The sequence below is a fragment of the Rhinichthys klamathensis genome, unplaced genomic scaffold (assembly GCF_029890125.1).
Source record: "Rhinichthys klamathensis goyatoka isolate OS25496 unplaced genomic scaffold, OSU_Roscu_1.1 h1tg000111l_1, whole genome shotgun sequence".
In the NCBI taxonomy this organism is placed as follows: Eukaryota; Metazoa; Chordata; class Actinopteri; order Cypriniformes; family Leuciscidae; genus Rhinichthys; species Rhinichthys klamathensis.
Window position 1 is genome coordinate 8,959,745 of NW_026606649.1, and position 13,672 is coordinate 8,973,416.

Here is a 13,672-nt window from a genome sequence, read left to right on the forward strand (position 1 = left end):
AATGATTATGAATAATTTCAAGGGGTCATTTTAATTGTTTATTAATAAAGAAGTCTTTGTCAGTGTGGCTGCAAATATAAAGGTGATTATGCTGACTCGCGATCTTCGCAGTAGTGAACGCGCCAGAGAGAAATGCACATTTACGGATTACAGAAGCAGAGTCTGTAGGCTGTTTTCTTTCGTTTTGAATTATTCTGTTAAAAAGTACACATGTCAAGCTTTCAATATATTTATCTGTAAAAGTTTTAAAGTCACTTTCAGAACGGTCATGTCCGTAACGGAGAACTGTCACGTCAGTAAAAAAAAAAATTCCCTCATAAATGCGAACAAGGAAAAAATAAAAATAATATTTTGTGTTATTAACAGTCTCAAACCAGGACAATTCGATGTTTGTTGTGGTTATGTTTTATTTCGACATATTTGTGCTGCATGCAACAATCAAGATGTGCATTTGTAAATCCAGCTATATTTGCTTTTTATTAATTAAATCCAGGTTTGGTTGATGAACAATTTATTAAAATTAAGATACAATTTATACAAAACGAAATTCACTTTAAAGAAAGGCTTTCTACAAAACAACACTTAATAAAGTGGTCAAAATCATGTCTGGCCATGTCTCCCGATATATTGCGTAGGCCTATAGGCTATAGCCTACTTTTCATAATAAACATAGATGAAAAAAAAACATTATAATAAATATGAAACTAAATGCGCTTATTACGTCTTTCTTCTGTGGATTTATTCAGCTCCCGATTGGTCAAATTCAGATAGATCGACAAATCGGCTCATTCAACTGCACAGCGCACACACCTCACGAATTCAAGCCTACAGCTCCCGAACTTTTTAGACATGTTTAAAAATTATCGTGAGGTTCGGCTCGGCTCGGCTCGGCTCGTATCTTCCTAGCACACACGAGCCGCAACATGCGACCACAACCGATTTCCACGCGATTTCTCCCGAGTGAAAAAAATCATCTGCGAGCTCGTAAAACAGCAAAAAAAATCGCACTGTGTAAGCTCGCCTTAAGGGAGTATGAATATAAACAGACGTTTCAGACGTTATTAAATGCATTTTCTGAGAATTTATATTTCAAGTTTTGACTGCAAATGTTACGTCCACAACGCTGGAAGTGCCCAATTTTAAAGAATTTATCCTCAACAAGTTTTTTTGGTGTAGGGGTGTACTCACACTAGGCACGGTTGCCATGAACCGGGCCCGAGTACGATTGTCCCCCCTCCCCACACCCCCTCTGGCCTGCACTCACATAGGGTTTCAGCATTCGTGCCGGAGCACGCTTACGTCATTATGGTGCGTGCGACGGTTTCGGGATAAACAAGAAGAGCGGCGCTCTCTGAACAGAATTAGTCCATCGCTCTGTTTTCTTTGTGGATAATTTTGTGTCGTTTGGTCCACGGTGGTCCACAGCCCTCTCACAGCCTGTTGTTAAACAGATGCGTCGCCTTAGTGGCGCGAACATTTTCACGTAATCGTGCTGCTCGTATGAGGAGGTTTGCAAGGTACCAGCTGAAGTGCAGCAAGGACTTTGCAGCTTTGATTACGGACTGTGTTGGTTTTGGAGCGTTGCAAAACCATGACATCACGCGTCCTGTTCCGTGCTCCAGCACGGTTAGCGCTCACACTGCATGCGAACCGCGCCCGAGTCCAACTGAACCGTGCTCTGGCCCACCTCTTCCAAGCGGGCCAGGGCCGGCTAATCGAGCCGCGCCCGGGCACGGTTCGGAGCACTCACACTAGTCAAACGAACCGCGCTTTGGTGGTCAAACGCACTCGGGCACGGTTCAAACTGGCTAGTGTGAGTACACCCTAAGTCTACGTATTTTATTATGTTAACTTCAAATAATACGAATAGTAATTTAAAAATGTGGTAGCCCTATGTCCAACACATCACACTCCACTGTTATTGTGGCAATTTCAGTAGATTTGCTCACTAACATTGTTGTGGAAACACAATAAGAATGGAAACTAAAATAGTATCGTGCTACAGCGCACATCAGCTGCAGTTCTGGCGCCTCAGTCCCATTACTGTAAAACTCGACGTACATTCACATCACATGTTAATGCAGCGGTAGACTAGCACTCACAGGACACTGCACTTATTCGCAATCCAAAAAAAGTTCATTATTTGCTCGTGCTTTAAAGCTTTGCCGGGTAAACATGGCGTTCTGTTCTAATGCACTTTTTCTGAGCGCGTAGCCTACTGAAGCGCGCGCGCACTGTCAGACAGCGCCAAACTGGATTTTTGTTGGGTCAGACCAATCTGATAGCGATGGGGGGCCGAGACCGAGAGAGCTGTAGCTACATGGAAAGAAATATGCACCAAACAAGCCACTTTGAAATTTAGCTGTTTTGATGAATACAAAAGTTGGGTGACCCTCCCCTATTGACTAAAAAAAGTTGGATGACCCTCCCCTCAACAAAGAATAAAAAGACATGACCCTCCCCTATTTTCCTCCGGTGGCCCTTTCCATAAATTCCGAACGGTCCCTAACCATTTCTATTGGTAAAGATGGGAAACTCCACACTACTGTATATCGCAAAACAACTGATAGGAACACCATGTTAAAAGCAGATAGTTTCCATCCAAATTGGCTAAAGAATAACATACCTTTTGGCCAGTTTCAACGTCTTAGACGGATTTGTGATACAGATAACGAATATGAAGTGCAAGCTAAAATTCTGTCCAACCGATTTTTAGAAAGGGGCTATCATACAGAAATTATACAAAATGCTTATAAGAAAGCCCAGGCCATCTCTAGACCAGAGTTATTCCAGAAGAAGAAAAAACCATCCGCTTTACAAAATCAGGCCTATTTTGTGACAGAATATAGCTCCTTGGCCAATTCCATAAAAAGAATTATATATTCTAATTGGAATCTTATTAAGAGTGATCCTGTTCTTAGAGAAGTATTTTCTGCATCTCCAAAAATAAGTTTCAAGAGGGCTCCAACTCTACGAGATAGGCTAGTATCTAGCCATCTTCCTGCCGAAAAACGGACCACTTGGCTTAACACACATTTAAAAGGAGTTTACAAATGTGGGTCTTGTAATCATTGCTCTAATATTAAAGTATGTAAAGAATTATTTAATTTTAAGACAGATAAAAAGTATGACATAAAGACATTCATTAATTGCAATACCACTTTCGTGATATATAGGTTATCATGCATATGTGGATGCTTTTATGTAGGCCGGACCAAGAGACGTCTTAAAGACAGAGTATCTGAGCATAAGAATGCCATTAGAAAAGCCAATTTAGATTATCCTATGGCAAAACACTTCCAAAACGTGCACAATAACAACCCAGAAGGTCTAATGGTTGAGGGTTTAGAAACAATCAAAAAGAGTATTCGGGGTGGTGACCGATTAAAATTACTTCTACAGAGAGAAACATTTTATATATATCCATCACAGCCCTTTTCTGTGATGTTTTTTTTTTTTTTTTTTTTTTTTACTACCTCCTAGTGGACCTTCTCTGTATGTGCAGGCTATTTGTCAATCAGGTGTTCCCAATTAGCATCTATAAATGAGGAAATTGTTTGTTTGGAAAATATACCCTGAAGAAGGCTGGTTGTGCCGCTACGCGTGGGTTGTATTTTCCCCCACATGTTTTAATAATTTTTTCAATCATGATAGAGCCAGTTTAATAAAGGCTTTTTAATTTTCTAAAGAAGAGTGCCTTGGATTCCCTTTTCTACAAAATAAGATTTGTTTATTACATATTTTAGATCTATTTTAATACAAACACTCATAGACAATTATGAGGCGGCCGCCTCCGTCAAATTTCGTGCCGCCTCCGCCTCTCCACAAAACTCGGACAGACAGTCACGTGCTCATATACACTTTTTCCACCGTGAGGGTTCTGTTGCGGTTCCCGCTTGTGTCCATTCTCAAACCGTATATATTGCCGATAGTACTGCACGGGTCATAATCCGCAGGTCGAGCGGGCCAAGTAATAAAAACATTCTATTCAATTGAGGGTGGATGACAGATAAATCATTATAATGTGTAATAAAGTGTAATAAAGACAGGGTACTCCCATCACGGTAAAATGCAATTAACCTGTGTCACTCTTTTGGTTTCGTTTTCAACAACGTAATTCTCCTCAGGGAAAACCAATCATGGAAAACATATCAAGGCTCGACATTAACGCTTGTCCGCTTGTTTTTGTTTGTTTTAGTTCATCACCGAAAAACGCGAGGAAGATTCTGTTTTATTTCATTTAATGTAAATGGCAATTGATATAGCTTATAGTTGATAATAATATAGGCCTACCTAATGTAATGGACGGTAACAAAGTTGCGCTGTTGAGGCTCGCGCAGTTATTTATATTAATTATAGTTAGTATACAATAGGCTACACACGACCTGAATGCCATCACGATTGAAACCGAGATATTGATTTCATAACAGTTCAATAAACAAATAGTTAAAATTAAGTTACTTACATTTTTAGACGCAATGACTGTTTTTGTTCTGTTTCAGCAGCGAAAATAGTTCCAAACAACAGAACCATAGCACATCTCACAGCAACACTCATCCATGTTGCATTACTGAATGATTCAGTGTTTTGACCTAATCGCTTGAGTCAAAGATTCAAATTACCCATTATTAAACCGCCTCATTCTGAATAAATGAGCCGTTTGAACGAATCGTTTAAATTAATAGAAAAGACCCCCTTCTCAAATAACCATATAGTATCTTATTGTCCGAATTCCAAATTCCTCCAGGAGGCGGGACAAAACATCGGAGTTTAAAACCTTAGACCCGAACAGAGCTGTAGTAGAATAATGCGCTAGAAGAATAGAACAGAAGTCGGGCGGGCTCTCTCTCGAAAAAGGTCTCGGCAGAACAACAAGTCGGGTGGAGCAGACGATGGTTATAGTAACCATGTAGACGCATAGAGACAAATGACCCAACTCAAAATCAGGGTTTAAAACAGATTTATTCAAGCCATCTAACTCGTCTCACCTTCCTTTCTTTTCCTTTGTTTTCTTTTCCGTTAAAAGTCTCGGTTCTAAGTTAAGTTTTGCTGCAAAGTTTCGTTTAAACGTTTCGACTGCAACGCGCTTCCAACTTCAAAGACTTTCATCCATCCGCCAACACACCACGTGACTGGCTGCCCAAGATCTAGCAAGCACGAGGAGACCGCCAGCCAAGCAAAGGACCGGGAAACCCCCTTTATGACGAAAAAGGAATCACCCAAAGCAACGCAAGGACAAGCAAGTACCTCCAGACTCGCTGAACTGGTGTATATTGATATAAAATTGAATAACCCGCCTAAGAAACGATAGAAGGGTTAAATTAATGATTGATGGTTCGTTCAGGTCATGTCTTATAAGTGCATATAGAAACTTGGGATTTCACCATCTTACTCTTAAAACTAATTTCTTTCCTCACTCTCTTTCTTTTTGCAACTCGTATGAATGTGTGTGTGCGTGTGTTTGGGTTAGATATTAGTTTTATGTTTTAGAATAATCAATAAAGTCTTGTTTATATTTAAAAGATAATTACTTGTGTTATGTGCTTACAGATTTATTGTCTTGAACTGCGATCTAAGTTACCTATGCTATTACCCTTGATTATTTCTTAATTTAGCTGTTAGCTGGGAATTAGTCTTTCTTGGCCAGGAAGATATTATATTTCCTAGAATTAATAATTGTTTATGCTTTCCGTTCATTGGATGAACTGATAAAATGATCATACTATTGATTCTGCTACAGTAAATTCTGAAAATAATTAAACTATTAATTATTGATCATAATCCGTTATGAATAATAATTAGTTATATTTATACGGGCGTATAAACGCTACAATTCCTTATTTGTATATTCAAAAAATATTTAAAACCATCTCATAATCTCATTTAATACAGTTATACTTTTTCAATGTAAATTATTTAATTTGATTGGTAACAGCCAGTGTCTTATTATTTTAATTGAATGTATTGATAAAATGTAAGAATTTGAAATGAAATTTAGAGCATACATTAAATAAAATTAGGGGGAAAATACCCTTTATAAAGGCACAAAATAATATTCCGATAAGAGTGTTTTCAAAAATGAAGCATTGACAATTTAAGATTAAAGGGAGTAACTCTGTTTAGGCTATAAAGGAAATGTAATTTTGCCAAAAGAAGAACTTTTAATTTAAATTAATGTTAATTTTAAATCAGCCTACTTCAGTGTGATGTTACCATATTATCATGCTTAATTGAATAATTGTAATGTGATGATCAGATGCAGATATCTAAATCAAAGAATATGGGTGGTTGGCGGGTGGATTATTATTTATTTTTTAACAACAGATTCGAGTGACTCAAAGTGCACCAGATTAATGAATTTATCTTTAAAATGTACAAAATTACCTCCCTAGTGTTTTACCACCTCCGCCTCATTTTGACCCAGGAAAAACCCTGCATACACTTCCATGCACTTGGGAGAAAAAGCTAGATTAATATCAATTAATTGAATACACAAAAAAATAGTATAATACATAAGCAGCATGAATAAATCAACCATGTATATACAATAGGCTATACAAGAAAAGACATTAACAAAATGCATGGAAACACATCATGGTCCATGTAATAAATCAATGTAAAAAAAAACATTTTGAAAAAAATTAATTTGCATTGTACTGTTCTCAATGAGGTGTACCAACTCCAACTAAACAGTGAGCTAAACTCTCTCTATTCATGAACATGAAGAAATCCTGAATTCTTTGTATGCAGTTTTATTTTCTTCACATTGTACTGAATCCATACATATGAGATGAGTGATGAGAGAGTGAAACTAGGAAACAAACAGCAAAATACTGAAATTAGCTAAGCCACCTAGCTTTCATGAACATTACTTTTACAGCACAAATCCAATATGCTTAAAAGATAACTTAGTCAGAACAAAGATTATATACATACAAGCGATGCTTCTACTGGGAAGTCAACGGGCAGGATGAATTTTCTCTGGCGCAATGACCGTCTGCATTTTTTAACCAGTCTGCCGTTTTCTAATGCATTTCTAATGTGGCTTCCTACTTCCCGTTTTTAGCTCAGTAAACAAACGTCGAAATAAGAGTCTGAAAGAAACTGAAAGTATACCAAATAAAAGCATAAAATTAAACTTAAATGCCTGAAGGCAGAACACTCCCCGTCTGACCTTAAAGGTCACTATAAACTATTAAATGTCTCTGAACCTTCAGTCTTTGGGCAGAAGAAGAACTACTTCTGACACTGGTCTCAAGAACACCTTCGCAGAACCTTGATCCGATGTCCTGAGCTCCACCTTCCTTACTTTGCTGTCTCTACCAGGGAAGACAGCTGTGGTCCTTGCCATAGGCCACGTGTTACGCGCAGCTTGACTGTCCTTCAGGAGCACAATGTCCCCTTCTTTCAGGTCACGTTAAGAATCTTTCCATTTTCGGCGGACTTGTAGAGTGGGAAGGAACTCCTGACGCCAGCGACGCCAGAATCTGTCAGCGAGAGCTTGGACTTGTTTCCATTGTCTGCTGAGAAGATCCTTATCTGTGAAATCTCCGTGCGGTGGGGCCACCCCAACCTTCTGGGTAAGTATCATTGCAGGAGACAAAATGAACGGTGACTCTGGGTCAGTGGAGACTGGAACGAGAGGCCTGGCATTGATTATTGCAGTCACTTGCACATGAGTGTGCAAAGGACGTCGTGGGTGAGTTGGATGTTCTCTTGAAGCAGGATTGCATTAAGGATCCGTCTTGATAGGCCTATCATACGTTCCCATGATCCTCCCATATGGGACGCATGAGGAGGATTGAACACCCATGAGCAACCCTGTTGACTCAAGAAGTTCTGCACTGTGAAGTCAGGTTGTTGTCGGCTTAATTCCAGTTCCTTTGCAGCGGCTACAAAGTTTGTTCCGCAGTCCGATCTTATCTGCTTCGCAGGTCCCCGTATGGCAAAGAAACGTCTCAATGCATTGATGCAACTGGACGTGTCTAGGGAGTCGATGAGCTCAGCTCGGGAGCCCATACAGCAGAAGAGCATGGCCCATTGTTTGCTTTGGGCCTGTCCACCTCGTGTACGCCTGGAGACGATTTGCCACGGTCCGAACACATCCACTCCTACATAGCTGAAGGGTGGACATGTGTGCAAGCGTTCTGGAGGCAAGTCTGCCATAAGTTGTTCCTCTGTTCTTCGGCGTATCTTTCGGCACACTACACATTTGTGCAAGACAGAGGCAATAAGTCGTTTTCCACCCATGACCCAGAAGCCCGCTGCTCTCAGGGCCCCTTCTGTGAAGTGGCGGCCTTGATGCTTTACCTCTTCATGATATTGTCGCACCAACAGTAGAGAAACGTGGCTGGTCTTGGGCAAAATTATGGGGTTTTTTTCCTGAGTGCTCAAGTCGGCGTGTTTTAATCTGCCACCAACACAAATCAAATCGCCTTCAAGAACAGGTCTGAGCTTGTGAAAAGAACTGTCCTTGATTACAGCTTGTCCGAGCTCAAGAACTGTGAGCTCTTTTGCATAAACATCTTCCTGTGCGGCTCTGATGATGATGTTTCTCGCCTGAGACAACTCATCCGCAGTGCGTGGGAGGTTGCAGTGATGCCATCCTTTACATTCACTGGACTTGTCGTGTTTGAAAGTGCTGGCTATGTGGATGAGTAGTGCAATAGCCCTGGTGAGGGAGCACATGCATGAAAAGCGCTGTAACCGTGTGGCGGTAAGGCCTCGGTTTTGAGTCTGAGTAAGAAAACTACTCACTTCAGGTCGTATTTCCATGTCTGATTCTGGGTTAACCAGTTCAAACGTCCGGCTTGTATCTATGTCAGATGGATTTGGTTTGTGTAAAAACGCTGGTCCAGTAAACCACATAGTCTTTGTCAATTGAGATGCAGGAACTGACCTGGATGCATGGTCAACCGGGTTGTCCTCGGTGTTGACGTAGAACCATTGGTTAGGTCTTGTGGATTGACAAATTCGTCTGACTCTATTGTGAACGTAGACGTAGAAGCGTTTTGTCTGATTGTGAATATATCCAAGCACGACCTTGCTGTCACAATAGAACTTGATTTCATCCAGCTTCAGGTCCAATTCATCTTGCATAAGTTCGGCCACTTCCACGGCTAATACTGCAGCACACAATTCCAACCGAGGAATGGTTCGGACTGTGGGGCCAGCTTAGCCTTCCTCAAGATGAATCCTACTTCGACTTGTCCTTCAGCTTGAATGGTCCTGGGATACGCCACAACTCCAATTGCCTTTGTGGACGCATTGGAGAACACGCATAGCTCTGTGTGTACAGCATTGGAAAGTGACGTTGCTGTGTATGAACGTGGGATATGCAGCTTGCTTAAGTCATGCAGTGACTCACGCCATGCTTCCCATTGCTTCAACTTTTGGTCTGGAAGAGGAGCATCCCAGTCACATGTGTTGACACGGAGTTCCCTCAAGAGACGTTTGCCTTCAATAGTCGCCGGTGCAACCATGCCTAAAGGATCGAAAACGCTATTCACTGTTGACAGGACTCCCACAGCAGTCCCAAACTGCGTTGCACTGGTGTAACTTCACCGCTAAGGTCAAGGTCTTTCTGAACTGCTCTATCCTCTGGTGCAAAGGCCTGAAGGACGGCTTCACTGTTTGAGGCAAACTTGTGAAGCCTCAGGTTCGATTCACTGAGAGAGGTCTGTGTTCTCTGTAGCAGACTGATGGCTTCGGCTTCAGTTGGCACACTGATGAGCCCATCATCTACATAAAAATGATGTTCGACAAACTGGACCGTGTCTTTTCCATGTTTGTGTGCACCTTCATGGATGGCTCTCCTTAATCCGTAGATGGCTACGGATGGTGACGGACTGTTGCCGAAAACATGGACCCTCATCCTGTAGTCGATAATGTCCTTAGACATGTCATTGTCTCTGTACCACAAAAACCTCAGGTAGTCTCTATGGTCTCTGCGGACAAGAAAGCAGTGGAACATTTGCTGTATGTCAGCGATCACTGCTACCTGTTCCTTGCGGAAGCGTATTAGCACCCCAATGAGTGAGTTATTGAGGTCTGGGCCTGACAGAAGAACACCATTTAAAGATGTGCCAAAGTACTTTGCACTGGAGTCAAACACCACGCGGATGCTTCCAAGCTTCTGCGGGTGGTAGACTCCGAAAGTAGGCAGGTACCAACACTCTTCATTCTCCTCCAGTGGAGGAGCCATTTATGCATGTCTGTTGTCAAATATTTTCTTCATGAATTCTAGAAACTGGTCTCTCATCTCAGTTTTTCTCCGCAGCGTTTTCTCCAGGGCGGTGAAGCGAGTGAACACCTGTTCACGGTTGTTGGACAAACGTTGATGGGGAACTCTAAAGGGGAGAGGAGCGACCCGGTTGTTTAACTTGTCTCTGTACATTTCTTGTTCTTATGATTTCCAAAAAGATTGTGTCCTCCATGGACGGGGCGGCTTTGTTGTCGGACTCAGTCTCGCTGAAGACCTGTAGTTCAAGGGCCTCCAACGATGTCTTGTGTGTTTTGTTCTTCTGCTCCCTGCTATGGGACACATCTTCAGTCAGCTTCATGAAGCCTTCACATGGTCTTAGAATAGAGGGTCGACCATTCTCTAACACACTTGTCTTAAACGCGCTCACAGCTGGTTTGTGTGCATTTCCTAGGCACACGTCTCCTACCAGGACCCATCCCAAATCCAGTCTTTGTGCAAATGGGGCGTTGTTTGATCCGCTCACTTGCTGTCGTCCTTTATGGACTCTCACAATGTCTCTGCCTAGCAAGAGGAGGATTTCCGCATTGGGGTCGAGTTCTGGTATGTGTGCTGCTACACTTCGTAGATGAGGATGGTGGCAGGCTGCATCAGGCGTCGGTATCTCAGAGCGATCAATGAGAATGTCATTACACTCAATTAGCGATGGTAGCGGTAGGCTAGTCTGCCCATCAAGCGATTCGACCTGGAAACCCTCTGCCTTTCTGCCTGACGTCTCAACTAATCCAGCACAGGTCTTCAGTGCATAGGGGAATGGTTGGCCTTTGATGTTGAAAAGCTCGAAGAAATCTGATCGCACCAGTGAGCGGTTACTTTGATCATCCAAAACGACATACATGTTGGTTGCCTTCTCACGTTGACCTTGAGGGTATATTCGTACCAGACAGATCTTCGAGCAGGATCTTGCTGTTTGCTCTGGACCACATACCTGGGTGCAGTGTGAGGAGATGGCTGTACTGTCGCTAGCATGTTCCTCTTCCTCCCCGCCATTGTCTGGTAGGGTTGTAGGCCTTCTGTAGACTTGAGTTAGTGGACCTGGATGCATAGCAGCATGATGTCGGTCGCTGTCGCACTCCAGGCACTTTACTGTTGTCCTACAGTCTCTTGCAAGATGACTAGCTGATGTACAGCACCTGAAACAAATTCCATTCTCCTTTAGAATGCTCTTTCTCTCTTCAAGAGCCTTCCCTCTAAATGCTCTGCATTTCCTTAGCGAATGTGGTTTATTATGAATGGGACAGTTTTTCTCTGGCCCACCGGGCTTTCTCTCAGGTGAGTTCACAGGTGGGTATTTACCTGAAGAGATGTCTGTCTTGTGAACGGATATTTTTCTTCCATAATTATTTGAGACTACTTTGTCTGACTTCAGTCCGTTGTTGCTGGCATAAAGAAGATTGAAACTGGGATCGTTCCTCCGGCGTGCTTCGTCGCAGATGAAATCGGCAAAGTAATCGAATGGGGGGAAATACCCATTGTTATCTTCTTTAAATCTTGAGCCGACTGAGAGCCATTTCTCCTGTAGCCCGTAAGGGAGTTTCTCCACGATGGGCCCAATGCCCCTAGCGGTATCCAGGTAGGCCAATCCTGTGAGGTAACCCTCTTCTCTGGCTCCCTGAATTTCCATAAGAAGATCGCCTAGGTCTCTCAGCTTCCCGTAGTCTTTGGTTGATATTCTTGGAATTTCATCCAATCTCTTAAAAAGAGACTTCTCCATTACTTAAGGCGCAGCGTAGCACTCTTGGAGGCGATCCCAGGCCTTTTTAATTGCTACATCTGGGTTCCCGACATGCACAGAGCGAATTCTTTTGATGTGTTTCACAGACTCTGGTCCGAGCCATTTAATCAGCAGATCTAACATTTCAGTGGAGGTGATTCCTAAGCCAGTAGTAGCATTACTGAATGATGACTGCCATGCTAAATAGTTTTCAGGTTTATCATCATATTGGTAGAGACTTTGTAGAGACTTTAAGGATGAACCAAACACGAATTAATCTTTCTAATCTCTCATGGGATTCATTCAAATGTGATTCAGCATTTCGGATCTGAATACCACATTCCAAAGTCACAAGACTGGCTCCAAATTGTCTAGAAAACCCCCCAGAGAAGTCTTTTATGGCCCCGCAGGCATCAGAGATAAGCCTAAACAGGAAGAACGTTGTCACTGTTTCATCCTTAAGCAAGACAAAGCTGCTCAGAAATGGTGAGACGAGGCCTGACCACCAAGGGGCCTGACCACCTTTGACCTCCCTCAGCATCACCACTGCTGAGCAGGACAGCGATGTAAGACAGACCACGCTTCCATGGAACGTGAGAGACTTACACAGACTTTACATATCAAACCCATTAAAACTCACGCAGAACAATGCTCCGTGGACTTAATCAAACATCATAATTCTTGTTGTTCCTACAATTCATGTTTGTATTATGCGTAGATCACATATAAATCATGTAATTGTGATATAACTGTGTGTATGGATGAAAGGGTATCGTGCTTCCAATCAAAAGAATCGTATGCACTTAATTCAAAAGGTGGCTTGTTTGAAATCTGTGTAAAATGTTTTGTATGATTATAATAATCTATAATGTTTAAACTAGGGTCTCTTGTTCTCTGCTAAGTGCTGGAACCCAAGCAGATCCCAGATAACGATAAGTAGGAACGATCCACCTCCTAAAATGATGCCATTGTCTCATTGGTCAGAATTCTCTAAAAGAGGTTGGACTAACGTTTAAGTTAAAGACCCGAACAAAGGAGTTAGAGTTGTTGAAAAAGAAATTCGGTTCAGAGAGCAGTTCGGGGTTGCCGTTCGGTTTTGAGTTCGGTTCGGTGTTGAATTAAGTTTTGCGCCTCTCTCTAGCAACAGAAAGAGAGTGTTCCTGTTCGTGCTTCTCTCTGAAAACACCAAAGAGCGTGTTCGCACGCTTCTACATCGACCAGACCAAATTAGACCAGCAGACAAATAACCCATCAAGATCGGGGTTGAAACAGCTCATTCAAGCCATCTAACTCGTCTTACTTTCATTTCTTCCTTTATTTTCTTTTTTCATAAAAGTCTCGGTTCAACGTTAAGTTGCTGCGAAGTTCGTTTAAACGTCTCTCCTGCAACGCGCTTCGAACTGTAAAGACTCTTATTCGCCTGCCAATCACACGTGACCGGCTGTTCAGAAACTTCCATCCAGGCACTTCAAAGACAACCAGCCACACGGACCCGGTCGGGAAACCCCTTTGACGAAGCACCGCAAAAAGGGAACTCCCTAAGCAACGCAAAGACAAGCAAGTAGCAGCTACTCCAGACTCTTAACTGAACTGGTGCAAATGTAAATTGAATAACCTGTCTAAGAAACGAAGGTTTAAATTAATGCTTGGTGGTTCGTTCAGGTCATGTCTTACAAAGTGCATCTCACTCTGAAAAC